The following is a 25,060-nucleotide window of genomic DNA, read 5'->3' on the forward strand; positions in this document are numbered from 1 at the left end:
CATGTACTAATGCCCCCTCCCAGGCTGAGTTAGGTGCCTTTTTGAGTTCCTTCTGGTAGCGACTAAGCAACCCCATTAGAGCACTTTATATGCTGCTCTAAAACACAGCTTTTACTCTGGGTCACTCTCAGGAGACATCAGTAAGGCAGGAACTAGGTTTTACCCCTTTTTCTATCCCTAGGATTTATCCCACTGTCTTCATGTGAGGAATGCTCAATAAATGTTAAATGAATGACCTCATCCCATGACTTTAGCAATAACGAAGTTTCTTAAGACTATATGGGAAATTTCAGACACTTGAAGGTACCCTAAATTATGATCAAACTGAGGTTTTTAAAAGTGTGCAAGGATTTCAGTCATCCCTTGTCATTAAAAACCTATGAAGATGGGCCAAGCCTCACCGTGTATGTGAAACTTCAGGTGAAGTCATGTGACAGAGGTCCAGAATATGTGACAAACTCACTTATGTGAAGTTCTTCAGGAAAGAGAGAATATCTCTTTCCTGGGTTTGCTTCTTTTAAATCCCCCACAGGACCTAATATATAGCTAGCCATTTACCAAGAACTCAGAAAATACCTGTCGCTTGATTGACTAGTAGAAATATATATGGTCTGTACTGCCAAGAAACTCCTAATCTAATTTGTTATGTGATGAAAAGTTAGTGATGCAACAGGGAAATGGGGGGATTATGCCCAGCGGCACAGCATGGTAATTTGGGAAGTGTCTTATTGGTGGTCATCCTGTCCATAACCTCTGCATTTGAGAGAACTGGCCAATTAATCCGCCTCATTTATATACAAATATACACTGCTAAAGTTTAAAACCTTTTTTTTGGTCTTTTTCCACCTGGCATTCTATAGTTTCAATACTTAGTTATGCAATGACTCACCCCTCCAACTTGAATGTGTCTCTTAAACTACAGACTGTATTTCCGACTACAGAATATCTAGACTCAGACATTCAGCAAGTACCTTGATGCCACATGCTCACGTGTGAGCTCACTGCCTGACCCTTTCCTCCATCCTCTTTCTAAGTGACTGGCCACTGGGCTATTTGTCATTTAATAATTCAAGACCATAAATAGATTACTTAAAGTCTCTAGGCCTTGGTTTTTCTGACCCATAGAATTGTATAATATGAAGCTTCGACCTCAGAGTTGTAAGGATCAAATGAATTTCTACATGTAAAGCATTTAGAATGGTTCCTGGCACGTTCTAACTCTCAGTAAATACTTGCTAGTATTATTTTCCTCACTCAGTCTCACTACTTCAAAATCTCAAAGTTGTCCTCACTGCCATTCTCTCCTTTACCTCCATACCCATGGCCATTAATTCTTGTATATTCTCCTTTGTATTAAGTTTCTCTTTTGTATCAGTGTTCTGATTGTCCATTCAGGAAAATAGACACCACCTCTTCAGGTGTTCCTAACAGGGGGGTATGATTCAGGAAATTGGTTTAAGTAGGTAACGCAAAAGCTGAGAAGCAAAATGGGGACATTTAGTCAAGGCAGGAGGCCATTATCACTCTTAGGGCTAGATGGACGGTGGGACCACCTGGCTTCCCCGCTCTTCTCAGTTTCCAGTCTTCTCCTTGGCCAAACCTATATGTAAGCTAGTCAGAGGTGGAGACCAGGAAAGAAAGTTAGTTCCTTGTAATAAGAAAGCAGAGCAGAGGAGGAGACTGTTGTGTGAGCCCCATTAACTGACTCTGTCTGTCTCCTTCTCCCTCTGTCCTTGTTCAGGCTACTTCATGCCTGGAGTGTTTGTAGAGACTCCTGCTGACCTTCCTGCATCAGCTGCTTCCTAGTCTAGTCCCTGCTACATATTTCTTCCAGAGCGATCTTACTGTAAAACAATTCCATGCATGTTATTCTTTTGATCCTCATTTCCCATGGGATAAAAGCTAAAATCTATAGAATGGCCCAGATCTTTCATTCTCAGAATCTAAGTTTTGTAGGTCAAAAATGACTGAATAGAAGCTATTTCTTATGGTTTAACCTAAAATCTATCCTGTTGGATCTTCCATCATTTCCATGCTACAGGTGACTAGATATTTACACCAGACCTTTCCATGCTTATTTCATTTTTATTTCAAGAAGCATCACATCGGAAGCTTTTCCATGGGCCTCCGGTGTCCCTTGTCCCTTCCCTCTGACTCCTGCATCACTCCCTAACTCCGCTCTAGTTCCTGCTGCACGGAACCGTCCGCTTGCCTGTCTGTTTACCATATTCTGTTCCTCCCATGCACGTTCTTCCTGAATGCACTGAACAGAACTTCGCGGAATCTCTGCAAATGTTAAATAAATTATTAACGTTGGATGTAGTCACTGCGCTAGAATCCACCTGACGGAACGATTTTGTGCGGGTTCCGACTGGGCTCCTGTGGAAACTGCTGTGTGAGCAATAGCGTCCGTTCTGTTCTGTCAGACCGCGTGGACTGCTGGGCTGATTCATCTCACCAGACCTTCTGGTCAGCCTAGTCGGCATGCTGTGAATGAATTTTCAGTCTGAAAATTACTTTGTGTTCATCATTTAAGATTGGAGTTTTCTCTTTTGCATCTTTTCCAATGTTTTTCTCACCCATAAATTTTCAGGATACACCTGGCTATGGAATTATACACACTAGGGTGTCCTAAGCCCTTGGCTGATGAATCTAAAGTATTTTCGGTATGATGTTTTTCGAGGAGCAGAAAATTTCTTTAATATGGTAAATACAGTCTAAAATCAGTTCCACCTTTTGGGCTTGTATCATTTTGCCAGAATTGTCTGAAATAAGAATGTTCATGCTGCTAGGGCATGTGACAGCTGACTTTTCTTTTTCAATAAAAGGGCATTTGTCCCAAGGAACAAGGAGTAGTTCCAATAATTTTGTGCTAGCTTTACTGTGCCTAGTTTGGATGCAATCCTCAAAGCTGGCAACATGGCTTTGTGACATTGATTATAAGTTGTGAATAATCTCTGCAGACCCATGTGGCTCCTAGTGCCTTTTAAATGTTTGTTGGGGATGTCATTTGAAAGTGAGTTAAAATTGGATTGACTCATGAAGACTAACTTATCAAAGTCTTTTAATTAATGAATGCATGAAAGTTTTAGGCACAAAAGAGAGAAGCCCTACCTTTGGTACCAAATCTAAAAGCAGTTCCCACTTGCTCCTAGTGCTGCCCCATGATCGCAGGTCGGTAACGTGTGCGGTAAGTGCTACAACACAAGCACAATCAAGACAAAGCAAGAGCAGCTTGACTGGGAGAGGTGGAGCTGGGGACAGGCGAGAGGGGGATGTGCACGTTAAATGAAACAGTGAAGATCTTCTGAGATACGACCTGTACCATGCAAAGAATTTGGGAAAGGATACCATCTTTCAGTTGGGATGGTGGGGTTGATGAGGTGATTTTATCAGGGATCCACCTGGTCCTTTGTTCCCGCATGCCCTGCCTGGGACCATCCCAGGTAGAGAATGAAGATAAAGAATGGCAGCAGTGATCCCACCTTTACAAATACACACTTAGCTCATGAATACCCTGAAGGAAATAATTCGCACCAGTCACTCAGTGTTTGTTCTTCTATTGCAATATAGTTATTTTTACACCTACCTATAATTCAATAATTCATACATTTCTTAAAGTACAAATGGGATGTTATTCATATTTGTATATGAGTCTTACACAGTGCCTGAAACACAATGGCATAAAAAAAATGCTTGTGAATAAATTATTGAGTATATGGGGAATGTATGGGAATCTTACACGAGGTGAATTCCAAAGAAAGAGTCTTCCTTGTTCTGATTCAGGTGTGATGAATAAATGAATGGAAAGAAAAGTTTCTTGGATTCTTCCTTGAGGACTGACCATGACCCAAGTTATTTCTTGCAGGACAAAAAAAGGTTAAGTATGTCTAAATTGCATAAATGTGTACATTTAGCTAAGGATAGTGGTACCAAAAGCTCAATACTTCAAGATGCAGCATTCAAGAGACTGGTTTGATAGCAATGAGCAGACCCAAAAGCTGAAAGCAGGAATAATACAAGGGACAGAGATGGCCATTTATACAAGAACAGGACTAGTTCAGAAGCCAAAAAGGTCAGATATCCATCAAGGCCAACCATTCGCACAAGGCCTGGAAGCAGGTACTCTGAAAGCTGACCTAGACCCAATAGAAATGTGAAAACTGGCCACTGACTCACAGAAAGTTAGGCCTCTGTATACACAAGCACTTCTCGATGCTCCTTGTATCAAGACACACATGGGAAAGTGTCAGCACACATGCAACCTGTACCTAGAATGGTTAGAGACTCCACTCTATTCAGTTACTCCACACAGTTTAATTTCTTTGGAGTCCTGCATATTAAATAATCAGTCCTGTGCAGCTTAGGCAAGGTAAGCTGACATGTATAGGGAAAATAATTTGTTTGAACATGTATTTCATTGAAATATTATTTGTGGTAGAAACTGAACAAATCCAATTAATAAAGACAGAACAAATGCCAACTGCTATTAAATGCAATCATCCATTTGAGACACAGAGTGTGGGTTGGCTGATACTGGAATAAGCCTACCTGGGCTGAGTTTTCACCCATAATTGTCTAGTAATCTCTAAACTTATCACAAACATCAGTTAGTATTTATTAAGGTTTCATGATGTGCAAAGTTCTATCCTTGGGATTAACTGTGAGAAAACCACAGCCCTACTATGTGAGCACTTTCTAAATGATGTATACACTGTCAGATAAAAAAAAAAAATTCTCATTTTAGGTATTCGAGATATTATGATAGTCACTTGCCATCCGAGATAAAATATTGAATTATTTGATTAATCCTCTTCCAACATAAATAAATTCTAACATTTACTGACTCTTTTAAATATGTCAGTCAGAATGGTTTTTCCTTCAAACTTGTTTCTTCCCTAATGTTCCCTGTCTCAACAAACGAGACATTTATCCACCCAGGCCCTGAACCCAGGGGTCAGACTTCATGCCTCTTTTCCACTTACATGCTATTTCTAATCCATCAGCAAATCTGACTGGTCTACCTTCCATACATTTCCTGACTCTATCCACACCTCACTGGCTCGAACACTACAGCCCAAGTCCAATGGCTGTAGTAGCTCCTAAAGGATCTTGCTCTCGCCCTTAATCCCTTAACGTCATGCATCTACACAGCTGCTAAGGTGCAGTGGCCTGGTTAGGGCTCAGTTTGAAAACCACTGGCTAGAAATAAGAGAAGCAAGATACAAGGAGAAGAAGGTCTTGCTTTCATGCACCCAGGGACAGAGGCCTCCCCAGTTCACCTGGCAAAGCCAGCGCGGGGCCCAGGGCTGACACTTCTTCCGGCCCGCTTCACCTCGTGGTGCCTTCAAAGTCAGCATCATAGCCTGATATCCCACCTGTTCCCATCTCCCAGTTGCAAACTTCCAGCTGCTCACTCGTATTTGGACCCGACTCTGATCCACTCGTGGAGATAGGATGTGAGATTCCTGTTCACCCGGGGCTTACGTAAATGAGTGGTCCCTCAGTTGCTCACACTTCTTTCTTCCTTCTACCTCGTCTCAGAATACTTCGAGGCTGACCTGACAACACTATGTCGTAGCCTGAATTAAATCATTTAAGAGTCATCAGGCCCCCTAATTGAAGATGTGTCCTTGGTCAGCTTGCTCTGCAGCCTGAAATTCTTACACAAAGTTTATTGGTAGGGGGTGGGGGTGAGAGTGGCTGTTAAAAGATGTATTAGTGAAGTATGTGTGTGTAAAGAGAGGAAGAAAGAGAGACAGAGATAGAGAGACAGAAATAGAGAGATACGACAGAGAGATTTATTTTAAGGAACTGGCTCACATCATTGTGGAGGCTGGCAAGCCTAAAATACATGAAGGGGGGCCAGCAGGCTGGAGACCTAGAGAAGAGCCGATGTGGTAGCCAGAGTCCACAGGCAGCCTGCGGGCAAACCTCCTCGTTTGTTGGGGGAGGCTAGTCTTTTTCTATTCAGGTCTTAAACTGGTTGGATGAAGTTTTCCCATATCGCGGAGGGTAATCTGCTTTACTCAAAGTCTACTAATTTAAATGTTAACTTCATCCAAAAATACTTTCACAGACATCTAGAATCATGTTTGATCAAATATCTAGGTACAGTGGCCTACCCAAGTTAACATATAAAATTAATCATCACAAAAGGCAAGTGTCATTTGGGAGAGGTAACAAACCCATTGAGCAACTTGTGTATCTTCTATACAAATTATATTGTCCCCATCCCAGTCAGTAAATGCCCGTCATTTTTATTTACCTCAGAGTACCTTTTATTCCCTCAGAGACTCTCTTTAAAGTCCATACAGAGTTCATTGTGAAGAGCTTTGATTGAGATAAAGTAATTAATGGCACTCAAGTAAATAACTGAGTAGACAATTCAAAACGGAGTTGAAAATTCCATTCTAGATATTACTTTTTAGGTATTATTGAAAGTTGGCTTCAAAAGCTCCTTGGAAGAAAGTTGCTGAAAGATGTGGGGGATGTTATGGATGTCCACTAACCGACGAGTGCCAACAAACCCAGAACCATGTCCATCTTATTCACCGTGATCTCTAACATGGCATCAGGTACTTGGCAGATGGTCTGTAAATGTTTTGGGAAGGAATAAGTGGCCCTATATGTTCCTAATTAAAACTGGCTTTATCTTCTGCATTTTACATGTGGTGCCTCTCTGGGACCACAGTGTATACTCTTATGATGTCATCTGGCTCTTTAAAATTCATATGGGATGGCAAAGGGAGGACACTATAAAGAATGGTGACAGTAGGCACAGTGGTTGTGGTTGGACTGCCCGGGGTCTCATCCCAGAGCCAACCGCTCTCTGTCTTTGTGATCCTGGCTACATTATTTAACTTCTTTGTTCTTCAGTTTACTCATGGGTAAAATGGGGACATGATAGTACTTACTGTAGAGAGTTATTGGGAGAACTACATGAGAATTCATGTGAAATGCTTCACAGATACCTCACACATAGTAATATTATTTAGCATTATTATTACTATTAGTAGTAGTAGTATTGTACTTGTTGTAGTATTGTACCAGTTGTAGTAGTAGTAGTAACAATGGCAGCAGCAGCAACAGCAGTTGTAGGGTTTTTATTGTTTAACTGACTGCTTCTCCAAACAGATCACCCATAAAGACTTACCTCATTGCTTCTGGGTAAAATCATTGGTTTAGTGACTTACTTGTATCTCATTTAAGTGGAGTCTTCAAAGCCAACATCATGGTCCTGTAACCACATGTCAGGCTATGATCCATACCCTCAGCTCCAAACACTGGATACTTCCTTAGACTTGAAGGTCCCTCTAATGTCATGGAAGAGGCAATACTAAACACTCTGGTCATTTTTCATACTTTCTCTGTGTACTTCCACGCTGTTTCTTTTCCTTCGAAGGTGACATTAGCTGTCTCAGTGTGCAATGAGATGCCCTTAGTTTTCACAACAATTTACTGTTATTCTATCATGTTATTTGGAGTTTAGAGCTGGCCTTAAGAGGACACTGCTTGGTTCTGGTGGGGGGTGGGGGTGGAGTGGAGCTTAAAGTCAGGCTGTTTTGGTGGTCACAAGGACCCTGGGGAGAGGAAGGGTATTAACCAGGTGTCTGGGTCAGCTTCCAAGTTTGGCTCAGTGACTTCTACCTCCTGACTGCACCCTCCAAACGTTCTTTCCATTGGATACGGTATTCTTTTAGGCCTCTTGGCCCAGACCGGGGTCCATGGGACTGTGCTACGGCTACAGAACAGCTGCTGCATTCCACTGCCAAGGTGCTGTGCGTGGGTTCCCGTGGTGGATGAAGTGACAGGCTTATATACAGCTTGAACAAGGTATCGACTTGCAAAATATCTGGGGACCCTCTGTGATGAAGGACTCTGGGCAGGGATGCAGTAGTCGTGACGTGCATTGATTCACTGCTATCTCCAGGAATGTCACGGGCCTTAGCAGTGTGGACCAGAGCCTGCGTGATTACTTGCTCTGCCAGCCAAGGAGCGGTGTGAGAGAGATGGCTGCGCAGTGTTCACAGCAGGATGCTGTGATTGACAGGAGTAGAAAGCCCCAGGGGAGGATGTCAGCTGCTGGATCTGGCCAGATGGGAGAGGCCTCTCATGTGTGCTAGGATGGGAGCAGGGGCTCTAGGGTATCTAGTCTTCTGATTTACCTTGAATTTCAGAATTTATATTTTTTGGTGGAATGTTAACAGCTCATAACCCAGAGGAATGTGATAAACACAGTAATGACAACGATGAAATCTTACACACTAACGGTGACGTCAAAACACTTGCCTGGTGTGAGCCTCCCATGACTACATATAGGAAAAGGTAAAGAGAAAAGCTACATATTTGAAATATCCAATTTTCTGACAACAACCAGTGCTCTATTTACCAAAAAAAACAAAAACAAAACAAAACAACAACAACAACAAACCTGAAAATGTCAGCTTCGTGTCATGGGAGTAATAGAAAGACACCATTCTGTACCTTCTGGGAAATCTCAGACCTTCAAATTGTACAGACAACCTCCCCCCGCCCCTCACTATTTCACACATTTCTGAGTCTAGCCTAGGATTTCAAAATTAATGCCCCAGTGGTTGTGCAAGAAATGATCTGGTGATTATTTGTCATTCATATGACCGTGGAGACTGGGTTTGGGAAACTGGACCTAATTTGTTCCAATGAAGTCAGGCAATGACTTGAACTTGAACCACAAATATATGAACATTCCTGGAACTGTATATATTTTCTCTCTTCTTTCAGCATCTTTTTTTTCCCCCCGTAGCCCTCCCAGCTTTCTTTCTTTTCTCTCATTTCTTTTCCATGTACTTTCGTTAACCCCAGCCTCATTGCTGAGGAAGCTAAAGCAGTGGTCGGGCAGATAGCGCACTAGAAAAGGTCTGCTCTTCACCCATGAATCGACCCTCTTGGGGATCACAGAAACTACAAGAAAGATGAATTTAAGCAGCTAACTTAAAAACCGTTAGAAATCCCTGGGGAGACTACGCTGGGGACAGACGCCTTGGGAAGAGGGGACACGACAGCATTGGGGAATATGGTGAAGCTATTCTTCCTCCAGTGTCGCTTTGAGAGAATACCTGCCCCATCCCTTCTGAATTGCTCAGTCCCAAGTCAGCAAGGAAACTCAGGTCAGCATCGAAAGCTCTACTGTTGTGAGAGGCTGCTGAGGGTAGAGCCTCTCCTCTACCTCCTGCCTCTCCAAGCCTCCAGGACTTAAATGGTTAACATCCAAGAGACTGACTGCATCCCAGCATTGCTTCTTCTGCCCACTCCCATAAGCCCAATCACATGCCTCTTCCCCAGAATTCTTTGTCTCATATTTCTTAATTTTGCTCCTTCCAGACTCTGGACCAACCACTAAAGCTCCTTGTCACAGCTCAAGAGTCCATGAAAGCTATACCTCAGGCCCCATCTCTGTCCATACAAATTAAACCATCAAGTGTAGAGCTTGCAGTTTGAATGCTAGGCAATTGTCCTTCATCACTATTTTTGAGAGATTCCTTGAGCACAGCTGTAGTACGACAGTAGTGCATTGTGGTATTATATCAACTCACCCGTTAGCCTGAGACTGTCCTTCCTTTTTTCAGTTGCTTGTAGAGATCTGCATCACCACTGCCACGAGGCCAGAATTCAGGGAGAGGAGTCTGTGGGTCCTTGGGAGTGTCGAAGCATCTGTTCGTGCAATTTACTTGCAACTTCTCAGGCCCAGTGCTGGATGTTCCATTTCCCACTGTAAAATGGATCGCTGCTGCTCTCCTGACCAACTTGGTGGATCTGAAGATACCTAGATAATAATGGCAGAGTTCAGTCACACAGTCACTTGCTGTCCCACAGTCAGGTTCTCAGTCTTTACTAGGGCCTACGGCTATTCATGAAATAGTGGACAACATCTGTTGCAGAGATATGAATATACCCCACTGCGAATAGCTGGAGGCTCCAAAATAGCATCTTTATCCAGTACCCTAACCACCTCAAATACCTCTAGCACTGTTGTCTCTGCTAGGTCACATGGCCCAAGCTTCAAGAAGACCTGCTATGGAGCCTTTTCTTGCCCTGGGCCATAGTCAAAACTAACATCTTCTGAATCACCTAATAAATGGATTAGAATGTTATTCCCGAGTATGATGCATACTACCTTCCAGTTTGAAAGAGGACTAGCAAGCACTGTGTCTCTTTCTCAGTAATGGAGGACTTAAGGTGCCGTAACTTGTACTTTACCATAGAGCAGATATCTCAGCATGCTCCATACCATTGCACCCCTAAAAAGTTCACTACTATGGAAGCCTCCTGAATTTTTATGAGGTTATCTCCCACCCTCTGGCTTAATGTGTCTAATTAGGGTTTCTACATTCTGCTAACCATGTCCCATATTTAGCTTCATGATGATTAAGGAAATGCAAACAAAATGTAAGTTTTCCTACCTATAATGTAGGCAAAGTTTACAAAACAATTTGATGAATTACATTTCTTGAATTTCCCAGATTTGGGGAGAATTCTCACTCCTAAGCTTTAACAGTGAGGATATAAATTGGTACATTTCTGCAGGCAGTATAGCAATATCTATATTTGATGTCTATGATGTGTATAGACATTTATATGCACATATATGTATATACATAATTTAGCAACATATAATACACATATGTGAATATACATATTTAAAACATAAATATAAAATCTGTATCAATGGTCGCATCTCTCTCTCTTTATCCTAAAGAAATATAAAGGGAAAGAAATGCAAACAAAAGGACTTCCATTGCAGCATTATATATAAGAGATTAAGAAAAGGACACAATCTGAATATCAACTAATAAGGAATTGCAAATAGAGTACACACACGGTTTTATACAATGAAATATTATGCCAACATTGAAAATTATAATTTAGAGTCATTTTGACATGCTGTAGAGTAAAATAAAAATCATTTTATAAAAAGATCACTTCCTCAAGAGGTCATCTCTTACACTTTAGGTTAAGTAAAATCCCTCGTACTATGCATAGCACCCTGGACTTTCCATATTACAACACAGTTCTCTTGAAAATTCTGGTTAAATATCTATCTTTACACATAGACAGTGAGCTTTAGGACAGAGGTTGCTCATATCTGCTTCTCAGTTCTTGGGATTGTGCATATTAGTCTAAATGGATGTGATTTAATAGCATATTCCCATTTGTGTAAAACATCTTTGCACATTTGTACATACGCATAGAGATATGTGGAAGGATATTCACTGACATGTGAGCAAGGCTACCTCTTAATGAAAGGTTTTGAGTAACTGCTATTTTCTTCTTTATATTCTTCTGTGGCACGTGAACCTTTAAAATTAGCATTAAGCATTTCCACAAAAAAAATTAAAATCATTTCATTGTCTTTTACGTAATGCTTAAGTATTTTTGATGCTATAGATGAATGTTTTTCTTATAATAAAATATATTTAGTGTAATCCAGCATTTAATACAATCCAACATACTGTCCCTTCCTCCTGTCCCACACATGTAGCTATTTGATATCAGACCAAAACAATAACACCAGGAAACAATAAAGCCTGTTAAATCACTCCTCCTCCTCTGTCCTTGTCACAGCCAGCTTAGCTTAAGCGATTCTCCGAGTTAGCTGCTGAGCCAGCAAGGGGGTGGGCAGACCAACACGTGTTCTTTATAGCAAGTACACTGTTTTAAGATTCCAACAAAAACCCAAACCCAGACATTCTGCCTCTTTCTCTTACCTGTTCTACACTCACACCTATGAAGTAGAATTTAAGTGGTGATGCCAGTCAGGACAAGCTAAGTTATGCTTTAGTAACAACTTCGAAAGCCCAATGACTCAGAACAACAAATTTCTATTTCTCACAACACCTATCATGTTGGCTACTACTCTCGGCCTCGGCCTCGTACTCACTCTAGGACAAGAACGACAAACCCTCTGTCTGGAGCACTGCTTTCCACCACGAGAGAGGGAAAGACGGACGCGGGATACTGCACCCAGCTCTTAAAAATCCTCCACAGAAGTAACATTTTTTAATTCAAGTTTTACTAGTCAAAATTTTCTATGTGCTTGAAGGGAGATCCAGAAATATCTGGTTTCTGACAATAACTATCCCAGTAGCACAGCCTTCTTCACACTCAAGCTATTTTTGGTTTAATGACCTTATTTCTACGTCATGTTAACAATGTGTCACTATAATAATTTTCCGAATGCTTACTATAGAGTTCAAGGCCACACGCTCTGTTGAGAATATGGGGCTTGATAGCTGCACAGTCGTTAATGCTACTTGCTTTATCGCATATGATCAAAAAACTTCATACATCTTTTCAAAGCAGTTGAGAATACTAGGTTATAAACATAGAGTTGTCAAAGAAACATAAAAGCCCCTGCTTTGTGTTTTTCTTTAAAGTGAAACTGCTGAGTGAGTGGACCAAGTGTGGGGCCAAGAGGCCTGAGCTGGAGTTACACATATTGAATGTATTGAGAGCAAAAAATGCCAAGTGCCAAAAAGTCCATTTCTGGCAGATGTGTGTAATGCAGCGAAAGCTGCGCTTTCCCCTGTGGTGGCCCCCACATTCTCACTTGAGCTGAGAACCAGCCTGTACATCCATCGTACATCTGGTGGATCAGATGGAGCGGGAGGGGAGCCACGTTCTCACTGGAGTCTTGAGGAATGAAAGCAGAAAGATGGTTGAACCTTTTCTTCTGACGCCAGATCAGGCCCATCATACCGCAGACCTGCGTGCCCCCCGTCATGGTTATCCCCTCGGCTGGGTGGCCCATTACAGGAGGAGAATGGTCACGTTTTCCGCCTGTGAAAATTCTGTTGTCCAGTGCAGATTTCCTCTAGGACGATGAATAAATTCCTACGTGTGGCTGGGTGACCACTTTCCCGTAAGGCTGGTACACATTTTCTGTTGCAAGTATGGTGGATAGGACATTTGGGTAGCACTGTGGTAAGAAGGTTATGGTTTTGTCAACAATGAAATGAGATCTGTTGAGTCAATTTACAGTTTATTCAAGCACTTGATTACATGGCAGTTCTAGCCGATATTTATGTGAACCATGAGAGACTGTGGTGGAAGCTGTGTGGCCTAGGAGTGGGGATTAAACCCCAGTTTTTGACCTCAGTTCACTCAGTGGATAGTGCTGTTCCCTTTGTCACCATCAGAAGCCTTGCTTCTAAATTCGCCAATGGTTGCTTGATTTGACAAGTATGAACAACTGTCATTTCTAAGGACAGAACGTTCTTCTTTCAAACCACATGAGAATAAACTGCCAATGTCTGCTCTGAGGTTTTTAAGTGATAGTAAGCCCTATTAATTACTATTCTGTCACCTACTTCTGTCACTGTCACCTACCCTTTCTTTTGCTAAATTAACTAAAGGTCACCTAATTTTTCTTCATTAAAACATGAAGTGTCCTGGAAAATTTTGAAATTGTTGCTAAATGAAAACCAGTTAAAAGGCTGAGGCCAAAAATTGCTGGCAATCTTCATGCTGAATTATGCAGTCTGCACATTGCAGGCAGCCTGTGGGTCCTGAGGCTGTCACAAATAACAGGGGAATGTGACTCTTTGTCCCAACAGGAAGGGCCTCTGCCTAGTGGTCTGGGCCCTGGGCCATGGCTGAACCTTACTGCCACTCCCAAGGAAAACTTGTTTCACCCACAGATGAAACTGTTATGAGGCCGAGAATACATTTCTTCTAAATTAGCTTTCCTAAGCATGAAACAGCCTGGCTCTTCACAGGTCTATAAACTGTCTTTATTTTCAGGATTCACCATGAAGACTGTTCTTGGTGTCACTCCTTTCTTCCAGCTCTCCTGGGTACCCAGCGTGCCTGCACTCACAGCTTCCCAGCAGACCTGCCTGCAGTGCCCACACTTCGGTCCGTACCATCCCCTCTTCTAGGTGCCCACGTCCTGGTCCCAGAGCCTTAGACCAGCCTCCTGTGATGAGTCAGATCTTCATTTCGCATTAGGCATTCATTCCAGCTGGTAACTCAAGTGATAATGGTTTACTCAAATGAGATATTGGCGTTATAACAAAGGCCTTTAATACCTTAATCCAAAAGAATGGCCCAACAGTAGGATTTCTGTGACAAAGGATGTGGAGACCTTTAGGCTTGGGATTAGGGGGAGGTCTAAAGACCCCTCCAATCAAACCACAAAGGTGGCTGCTTTTCTCAGCCTTTTAGGTTGACCCAGCACATAGGCGAGGGTGATCAGATGGAATGCTGTTGCTGTTCTCAGGTACGGCTGTCCCTATGGTGAGCACGCTTGCTCAGGAGGGACGCTTTGTTGTATGTAGCTGTTTTGTGCCCCATACCAGGCACTGTCTCACGGTAGCCAGTTGGGCTCTACTACAGATCTTCCCCTGCACTGACTACTGTGAAATTCGAATTTTACATAGTTTAAGGAGGGAATTAGGCAGTTCCTGAGCCAAGGAGTCCCAGGTGGCCACTGCAGTATTTTGTTTTGTTTTCTATATGCCCATCTACAAACTTCGCTTCGGTCTGCATAATGCCTGGTCCAAGAAACTGGCTCAGGGATATCCTGCCTTGAGGTGTCCTTATAGAGATATACGACTACCTCTATTACACCTGAGGGAGTTTTCTTGTTTTGTTTTGTTTTTGCTTTAAAGTGATTTGACATGTACAGCTTGGTCTTGAGACCAATTTAATATGAAGATCAAAATCAACATGTGACAATATAAAAAAAGACAAAAAACTTTCAAATCATTGGGCATAAAATTTCAGGTTGCCAAGTCTTCTACATAGAATTGCTTCAACAATGTAAAAAATTATATACATAGATTAAAAGTTCCTAACTATTAGCAATGGTTGTTATCGGGATAGTGAGATTATAGACTAGGTTTATGTTAGGGAAGAAAATATAATTTGCCTAAAAATAAAAAGCACTGATTCTGGAGTTATGAGAGCTTTATTCCAGTCCTGGCTCCACTAAAAATCAATTTTCAGTGTAAAAGAGGCTGATTTCAATGAGACTATTCTGAGAGCCAAGTGAGATGATGGGTGCAAAATCCCTGTAAAGAACATAAAGGGATGATAAGGGGGCTCTCAGACATCCCCGAAGGCGCACAGTGGCAAAGCCATAAGTGATTCCTGTGCCCACCTACCTACCCCTGGATCGGGGCATATGGTAGGTGTTGGGTCTCAGAGCAAAGCAGGAGTCTAGCAGGAAGTATGAGGTTTCTGTCGGCCTGAGTTTCTTGAGCTCACTTACTTTCTCCCTACGCTTGACAAGGCTGGTCCCAGAGAACGGAGCCAGACTGAGAGTGCAGAAAATGAGTCCTCATCAGTGAGACTGGCAAGTGTGGGGAAAAGGCAGCCCGTAGATCCAAAGAGAATATTTTTTAAATAATAAAATGTTGGGGACAGATTCCATAAATGTGTTCTAGCTTAGCAGGACTCTTATGGGCAATTTCAACAGTTATGTTTTTAGGACATAGACCTGTGCTGAGTTTTTGTGATAATGAGGCATGCTATGACAAATGTACCCTGGCAGTCCTCTTAGACAGTGGAATCCCAGTGGTAAGTACCAGCAGGAGCAGCAGGTGCACAAATGATCCAGGGATCAAGCAAAGCAAGGGGTCCATATGGCAGTTTTTCATCACCCAGAAAAGAAAAGTACTGATAAGAGGGGGTGTGGAGTATGCGGGTCAGGGAGAGAAGCACAGGCTGCAGGATTGCCCGAGCTCGGTTTGAAAAGCAATGCAGCCTTCACTGGACACAGTAAGGAAAGAAGAGCAGTCCCCCACTCACTGGTTCTTGTGAAGCTTCAACATGGAACTCCCAAGAAGCTCAGAAGAGGAACTAGAGTAGCATAAGGCTTCAAGGGAAATCTAATTAGAACGAAGGCCAAATGATCTCTCAATTCATAAAGGCATTATATTTCTTTCTTTGCTTTTTTCCCCTATATTCTGATCTCTCATTATATGAACAAACTTCCACTTCATGTTCATATCTTATGGGTCCTCAAATTTCAGCTTACACATGGCTCTGTCTTATCACAGCCACCAGAGATGTAGGGGGGACAGGTCTGTTTAAAAGGGATGTGATCAGGAAAATCAGTAACTGGTACACACTTTGTGCATTGGAAATTGCAATCTACGATGGGGAAATGGTTACCGAGTCAGGAGAGGATCAACTCCATAAGGACAAGGACTGTCCCGTCTTATTTACCATGGTACCTGTAGTGCCTAAAACGGTGTCCAGTACAGAGCAGTTAAATGATTAAATGAAGACTTTCAGAAAGCACTTAGTGCTCATCCTTGTAAGCAGAGTATTATGATGATGATATAGAGAAAGGATAAAGAGAATTTTAAGAATTAGAGTCTCTGCTTTTAAGGAGTTCTAATCTAGGAAAAAAAAGATAAAAATTGAAAAAAATAAGTCATCAGATATAAAATCATACAGATACACTGGGTTTATCAGTAATGAACCTAAGGGAAGTAAATGTCATGCTTAACGGAGCAACTGAGGAGAGTTTAAGGGATTATTTACAAAAAGTTAGGGGAACTCGACAAGAGATAGTGCATCACTGGAGAATTAGAAGGAAATCAGAAATGGTACCATCCCTAGATCTGAAGATGCAAAGGGAGGGAGAAGTTCCTAGAATGGAAAGAGGAAGCTGTGATTGTCCAAGAGGGCTGCTGGGAAGGAGCTGTGACCTTTGGTAGAAGTCCTTGGAAGGCTGGGAGGATAAAAACTCTGACTTATTCACCTCCACAGCCTTCGATTTCTTACCTGTGTCTCCCATAAACTGACCCCAACCTGAAGACAAAAGGCAGGGCAGCTCAAGTACATGAAGTTACTCTTCTGGGGCACAAAGCAGAGCAGAGAGGGATGAGGAATGCAGTAGTTACCCCCTTATCTGGTTTCCCTTTCTGAGGTTTCAGGTACCCGCTACCAAGTGCAGTCCAAAAATATTAAATGGAAAATTCCATAGATAAACTTCAAAGTTTTTAATTCTGTTCCATTCTGAGGAGCATGATTAAACCTTGCACCATCCCACCCAGGATGCGAATCATCCCTGTGTAGCATTTCCACACAGTATACACTACTCATCGATCAGTCACTTGTTAGCCCTCTAGGTTATCAGACCGACTGTAGTGGTATCACAGTGTTTGAGAGGTTCAAGTAACCCTTATTTACTTAATAATGGCTCCAAAGTGCAAAAGTAGCGATGCTGGCAATTCCAGCCAAAGAGAAGGCAAAGAGAAGCCATAAAGTGTTTTCTTTAAGAGAAAATGTGAAAGTTCTCAATAGAATAAGAAAAAAAAAATTGTATGCTGGTGTTGCTAAGATCTATGGTAATAAATCTACCTCTGAAATTGTGAAAAAGAAAAGGAAATTTGTGCTAGTTTGCAGACAGACAGAGAGAGAGAGAGAGGCCAAGACCATATGCACATAACTTTTATCATAGTATATTGTTATACTTCTTCTATTTTATTATTAGTTATTATTGTTAATCTCTTAATGTGCCTAATTTATAAATTAAACTTTATCATAAATATGTATGTATAGGAAAGGCTTAGTATATATGTAGCTATAGGGTTCTGTACTATCCATTGTTTCAGGCATCCACGGGTGGGTTTGGAACATATTTCCCATGGAGGGGCTATTGTATATCAGAAGAGGAAAATTGTAAATATCTGGCAAAGTGGGGGATGAAATGTTACCCTTTTGGTATTCCAAGACTCAGTTCCCAAAGTAGGGGATTCTCCCCACACCAACAACACTCAGGGTGTCAGAGAATCCAACTCTACTCTGGCACTATCTACGCAGAGATAGGATCCAATTCCACAGGTTAACGGTTCACTCCTACAAGACTGCCCCCTCCCCCCGCCGCCAATTTCAGATGCCAGATGCAAGTCCAGGTTGTTACTTATACTTCTGACCAACTGGCTATAAATCAGAAGTTCCCATGACCTTCTCCTTGGGTTCAATTAATTTGCTGGAGTGGCTCACAGAACTCAGACTAACATTTTACTTACTAGGTTACTGTAAAAGGATATAACTCAGGAACAGCCAGATGGAAGAGATGCACAGGGCAAGTTATGGGGGAAAGGTGGGGAGCTTCCATGCCCTTTCTGGATGTGACACTTTCTCCTAAATTTCCATGTGTTCATTAACATGACAAAAGACACTGTTATTGCTCTCAACACTTAGGAAATTCCAAAAGTTTTGGGAGCTGTAAACCAGCATCTATGGAGAAAGACCAAATAATATATTTCTTATAAATCACAATACCACGTCTATAGTGATTTTTATCTTTTCCACCTCATCGCACATGGTTAATTCCTTTTCCAGCCAAAAGCCAACTGTTAAAGCAGAGAAGCAAACAAATAGGTCAGCCTCCTGCTCCCAGTCTCAAAGCAGACTCTTGCCTTGTCCAAGGGGAGTGAACGATCTTGAGAGTCAGGCTTTGAGATCAAAGAGGTTCTTAACCCTAAAAGTTACCAGTGTAGTTCAAAAATCAATCTTAGACATTGGAATGCTGACTTTTGCTATTATTAATACTACAGAGAGGAAGGGAATCTTTTTTTTCCTGCGATAGAGGCTGGCAGGAGAAGAGAGGGAGAAGCAAGAGTCAGATAGTTCTCAGTCGTTTACCTTTCCTTGCACGGCTGGACCTTGAGGGAGGACATTGAGGAGAAAACATCCAAATGAAGTTGTGGGGAAATGTGAGGTAGACAGAGGGAAAAGGGCTTAGTTTTATACGTCCAGGGCACAGGCAGAGACTATTTTGTGAGGCTTGTGGCAAAGAGCTGTATTTAGCATAGTAATACAGAAACGAAAAAATGGTGGTGCCCAGATAGTGGCTCAGAAACGTATGTGAAAGGTACCCAGGCGAGAGAGCCAGAGGACAGCTTTAAAGGGCTCTGCACAGTGAAGCCTGGTGTAGACTCCGAGGCCTCTCCGAGTGCCCCAGATCGGAATGAGTGAGGGGGCAACCATGATAGCTAACTTACTGCCAAAGCTGCCTGTGGAACTGTGGAGCTCAGTACCACACTCTCGAAAAGTTAGATTCAACTGGCTGCACCTCAGCAGCTATCAGCTTAAGAGGTCCAGGGTCGGGACAAGATCAACCAACTACCACCAGAGATCAGTAAGGGACACAGAGAAGAACATAAAGATACAAGCCCATTCCATCTCTGTAAGAACACAGAAGCCTTCATATGTGTGTGTGCGTGCGCGCACATGCGTGTATGAGAGAGATGTGTGTTGACTAGCAGAGGGGAGAATAGAGAGAAAATTCTACTTTCTCTTTGAAGAATCTGAGTTAGTTAGAAAAATATTTTAAAAGCAGATTCTAAGTTTTCTAATTTCCTTTAGTTGGCAAATTTAAAACTCTACCTTCCTTCCCTGGAGAGACAGATTTGATAAATATTTAGAAAGTAAAAATAACTGACAAGGTTGGGATGGTGAAACATTTCTAACTAGCTTCATCATTGCTTTGATGGTGGAACAGCCAAAAGAGAGAATATAGAAGTAGCTCACTGAGGTCGGAAGATGACGAATGCAAACCCAGACTCATTGAGAATGACTGACTGTGGGACAGCCAGACAGCCAGATGGATAGAAATGACCAACCACATGCGATTAAGGCTTAGAGCAGAGGTATAGGCTATGATTATAGACATGATAGTAGTTAAACAGCTACAATGAAGAGTTAACGAAAAAAAGGCAGGAAAATAAGAAAAAAGGAATAAAGAAAAGATACAACAAATAAAAAATATAGTAAAACTACTAAACCTAAATCAAACAGTATAAATAATTACATGAAATGTACGTGAACTATATACTCTAATAAAAGGGCAGAGATTGTTAGGCTGAATAAGCAAGCAAGACCCACCTATATGCTATGTATAAAAGTTGCACCTTGAATAAAAAGATACACATAAGTTATCAGTAAAAGAAGTAGAAAATATACACAATACAAATTCTAATCATCAGAAGGCTAGAGTGGCTAAAATAATAGGAGACAAAGTAGATTTCAGGCAGAGAATTATTGAAAGAAAGAAGAAATTTTCATAATGATAAAAAGATCACTTCACCAAAAATATGTAATAAACCTAGATCTTTGTACAGATAATTACAGAACCTCAAAATGCATGCAGCAAAAACTGATGGAACCAGAAGTAGAAAAAGACAAATCCACAATTAGTGAATTTGGCTCTATTTTCCAGGTAATTGATAGATAAAAAGATAAAGTGGAACATGAACCAAGGTTAGATCACATGCTAGGCCAAAACTCAATAAATCAGAACAGCACCAGTCTGAGTGCTTATTCATCAATTCCTGCTTGCACCTTTTTATTGAGTGTCATAACTCTTCAGTTATTTCTTACTCCATAATGCTCAAGAGATACAACCATTTCCTATTGAAGAGACCTCTTTAAAAAGGAACAAAGCCTAAGGAATAAACCAGAAATAAACTTCAAAAATGTGGTCCTCATGCGCGTGAATTTTCAGTGCCAAAGCCCCCTCACTTACACATAGTCTCAGTGAACCCTCAAGACAATCCTGTAAAGTAAGGTGGGTAGCTTTTATCCTCCCTGTCTCACAGATGTGAAAACTGAGAGTTGCACAGAAACTCTTGCTTTTAACATCGCAAGCCTAGGCACACAATGAGGAAACAGACTGGAACAAAACTCTCTAAAGCTCTTTCCACTGACCAGATTTTGAGAAGTGAACTTTTAAGAAGCCAGCAAGGTGTGCCTTCCCTGCTGTGCTCCTAGACCTCACTGAACCTCTCCCAGGCCCGAGCCCTCAGTCCTCCCCAGCTCTCCTAGAGCTGCCGCCGGCTTGTATTCCTGCAGCACTCCCCGCACCGTGCACCTTCCCGGGATGCACCTGCGCTTAGCAGCCCCACCTCTCAGTCCCGTGAGGTTCTGCTTTTTGCTAGGTGACAGGATATAACTTGATTAATTGACAGTTGTGGGCCTTTTTACTACCACCTTGTACCCAGAATACATGGTGGCACTCCGAAGGCAGTGGAAGGAAACATCTTCATTCAAGTCAGTAACCATGATGGTGGACACTCCACTGCCCCAAGAACAGAGACAAACACAAACACAGTTCAATCCTGCTGGATGACAGACCCATTAGAAATAGTGGTCAAAGACAAAAGTTGATCGTATTCCATGAACTTAGAGCCCTAAGGAAAGTGGAACCAGGTTTCTCCTTGCCCACATCCTATATGGCTTCCTTTACTGTAGGCTATTTGAAAAACTCAATGCCAACTGAATGGAATCTGTTTGAGAGCGATGACCTCTTGCTGTCTACCTTCCTGAAATCTCAAGCTGGCCACCTGAGAAAGCTATCACATCTTATTGTTCTTTCGTCCCTTAGTCCATAAGTAATAAAAGGTCCCTAGTTACCCCATTAAGCACCGAGGCTTCTGTCTACTCTTAGGGTTCCAGTCCATGTCTCTGGAGGTCTCATTTAATCCCTGGGGAAGAAAAATATTCGGAGAAAAATGTGTAAATAAGCATAAATGAGTCCTTGGCTCATAGAAGAAAAACCCTTTCAGCATCAACTAAGGGCAAAGAATAAGTAAGAAAACCATCATGACCTTTGTGTAATGAATAAGCAGAATTTCTTCTTTGACAACTAGCTCAGAATTGCATATCCTTTGGTGTTAAAAGTTCATACCGTGACAATAAACAGAAACCGATCTGAAGTTTCTTCTTCCGAAGGTTTTCCTATGCCTCAGCCTCAACCTTGCTTTGTCCTTTCTTCCATCCCTTTTCTCTCCTTCTCCACTCTTCGAATTTCCTTTGGTAGGCTTTTTTCATTTAGGTCAGATTCTGATGAGTGCCCAAGAGACTGATGTAATTCTGATTGGTGTTGATGGACTGAATAAAGTCACTAATCATTAAGTGGAAGTTACTCCAGACAAAAGAGGAAGGTGGGGTTGAGAGAAAAGATACAGCAGAGGGCCTACGAGGGGGTAGTTGTCTGACTCTTGAAGTTGGCAGATGTCAAAACAAAAACACAAACAGACTTCGGTACAAAAACAGCTAAATGTAAGACTTGGGTGTTGTGGAATACATTAATTGCTGTCATCAGGATTTTAGATGCACTTGAGAGTTGCTGGCAGTTCTGGCACATAAAATTATCAAGAGTCTTCTCTTAAGAAGAAAAGGTAAGCACAGACCTCGGGGCAGTGCTACAGACAGGTGTAAACTGTACCTTTACCTCTGCTATTCATATCACAAGCTTCTGGCTCTTCTATTATCCTGTCTTAAGAGAGCACCAGATCAGGGTACCTGCCTCTTTACTACCTTTCTGCCTGTCTGGCTTGATGACTAAGTAACCTTAACCATGATTTCAAACTCAGTACTTTATAATTCTGTAAAATTATAAACTGTTAAGTTTTAAAATCATAGGCCCTCAGCTTGTTATCCAACTACCCTAGGTTAACAGGTTAAATAATGCTGGATTTTTTTATACAAATCTAAGCAGATTTTCCATTTTTGAAAAGCACACATAAAATATTTTTTTTAAAAACTGACCATATACTAATCAATAAAGCAAGTCTCAATAATTTCTAAGAATGAGTGTAATATAGACTTCACACTCTAAACACCATTCAAATAAGGTAGAAATCAATGACAAAAAGAAAAAAATTTTAAACTCACTTCTGAATAACGGGTTGCCAAAGATACCATAAAAGAACTTAGAAAATAAGTAGAATTAATTTGCTATACCACATATCAAAACTTTTAGAATACAGCTAAAGTAATACTTAGGGAAATTTATAGCTTTAATGTTAACTTTTATAATAAAAAATAAAATACTGAAAAGTAATGTGCTAACATGGAACTTAAGAAGAAGGAATGACAATAAAACCAAGACAGAAGAGAATAGTTAATAAAGAACATAAATCAATGGAATAGAAAACAAAGAAACTGTAAAGAAAGTAAATAAAACCAAAGTTGATTCTTTAACAAGATTAACAAAATACAAATCTCTGGTGAGAGTGACAAAAAAAAAATGAGAAAATACAAATAAACCATATTTAGATGAAAATACATTACAGATACAGCAGAAATTAAATAGATAATAAGAAATTAATTTGATCCTTTAAAGGTTTAATTTAGTGATCTTTTAGAGAAGATCCAGAGTAGCCTTTATTCAAAGGGAATTTAGTTCCACTATAAGGCATTGATTTTCTGCCATCTCTACAGAATGTTCCCTATATTCAATGAGGTCCTTCCATAATGTCTAAGAGGAAGTCAGAAGATTACCAGCCCTGAGGAAGTTCTGGAATTGATATTCTTACAGTTACCTGATACTTTTTATTTCCTTGGAAGTTGTTCTTTCTTCTTGGCATTTCGATCTATGCAAGCAGAGACTGGTTTCAGCCAAATACTCAAAGAGATCCCTGTAAAGAGTATTGTATCATTTTCTCTGAGCTGATCTGCCTTCTTGGGACTTCTGCCCCAAATTCTAGCTTCAATAACACCCTCGAATTCTGTTCTCTGTCTCTTGAATTCAGTGAGACTGTTGGACTCTACTTGGGTGTCCAAACTCTGCACCACAATCTAGGAATTACGCGCAGGCAAAAAGCTTATGTGAAGATAGGGCATATCTTACTATTTTTCTTTTCTCGGTGATTATGGTCCTGTTATCCAATGTCTAATATTAGTTTGCTCTCTTTTGTCCAGTGTTCTAGTTGTTTACAGTGAGACTAATTCTTAGACGTTTTGCTCACTCAGGTACAGTAGTGAAAGTTTACCTAGCTATTTTAAATTCTTATCTGCTAATTCCAAAAACAGGATTGCCCACGTTATATTGTATATTGCTATTGCTAGATTTTTCTATTGATTATAAATAACATCTTCCTATTTTTTTACATGTCTAGTAATTTTGATTATATACCAATAATTGTGTATCACATTGTCCAGACTGGATTCAAGTCTTTTTCTGAAATAAATGTATGTTGTTCTAGAAGTCAATTACATTACTGGTGGATCACCTTTGTGATGGCTTCATTTTAGACTTGATAAGCGTTCGTCCATTTCGGCTTTTCCCTTAGTCTTAGGGTCAATACTTTAGTCATGGGACATAATCTTTATGTCTAAGTGTGGTCATTCTATGGTTTCAAAGTAAAGTCCACGCCTCTCTAGCTTGACTCAAAGCCCAAGCCCTTTGTCTTCCCTGCTGAGGAGAACCACCGAAATCTCTGCTAGCTCTTGGCCTTCCAGTGTCTGGTTTTTCCTTTGCGGTCTTCCTCTGAGCATGCACGATTCAGGAGTAAGTCAAGGATCCGAAGAGCGTTTAATCTGTAGATTTGGAGGCTCCCTCCCACGGTGTCACCATCATTTCCTAGATTCTCTTCTGTTCTCCACATCACCACAGGCCACTAATTCTGCGGCCCTCTGTTTGAGCGCTTTCTCCTAACCAGCACGTAGATTTGGGGTCACTCTCAGTAGAAAAGTCTTGTGTGAATCTCACCCACTGTGGCCCCCTGATATAAAAGGTCAAAGCCCTTTCAGTTTTTTATTACCTTTCGTCACTTTCCAGTAGTTTTTAACGGTTGATTTTTACATATTATGCAGAGTTTATCATTGTTACTGGCAGGAAGGTTAGCCTGATACAAGCTACTTCCCCATTACTCGAACCTAAAACTGGTTCTTATGCTTGCCATACTTAGAAAATGGTATGCCTCCAATAGATTTGTAAATAAAGTAGGTAAAATAACAATTTTATTGCAGCATATTTAATACTGGAGATTTTCCAGACATTACTTCAAACTTACATGTCTCTGCTGAAACCCTATTGTTGCCTTTCACAACTTCTAATTTACTACCTCTTGTATGAAATATGCCCTGATTTTTAAAAAGCTATTCACCAAGCACTGGTAAGTGTTTAATAGATATTATTTTTTCCAACCTTCACTATGACCTAGAAGGGAGGCAGTATTTCAATCCTCATGTTATACAGAGAAAAAAATAACATGTCCAATGTTACACAGCTTAGAAATAAAGAAATCTGGGATTTGAACCAAATATCCTGTAT

The sequence above is a fragment of the Pteropus medius genome, unplaced genomic scaffold, assembly GCF_902729225.1.
Source record: "Pteropus medius unplaced genomic scaffold, Ma_sr-lr_union100, whole genome shotgun sequence".
Classification (NCBI taxonomy): Eukaryota; Metazoa; Chordata; class Mammalia; order Chiroptera; family Pteropodidae; genus Pteropus; species Pteropus medius.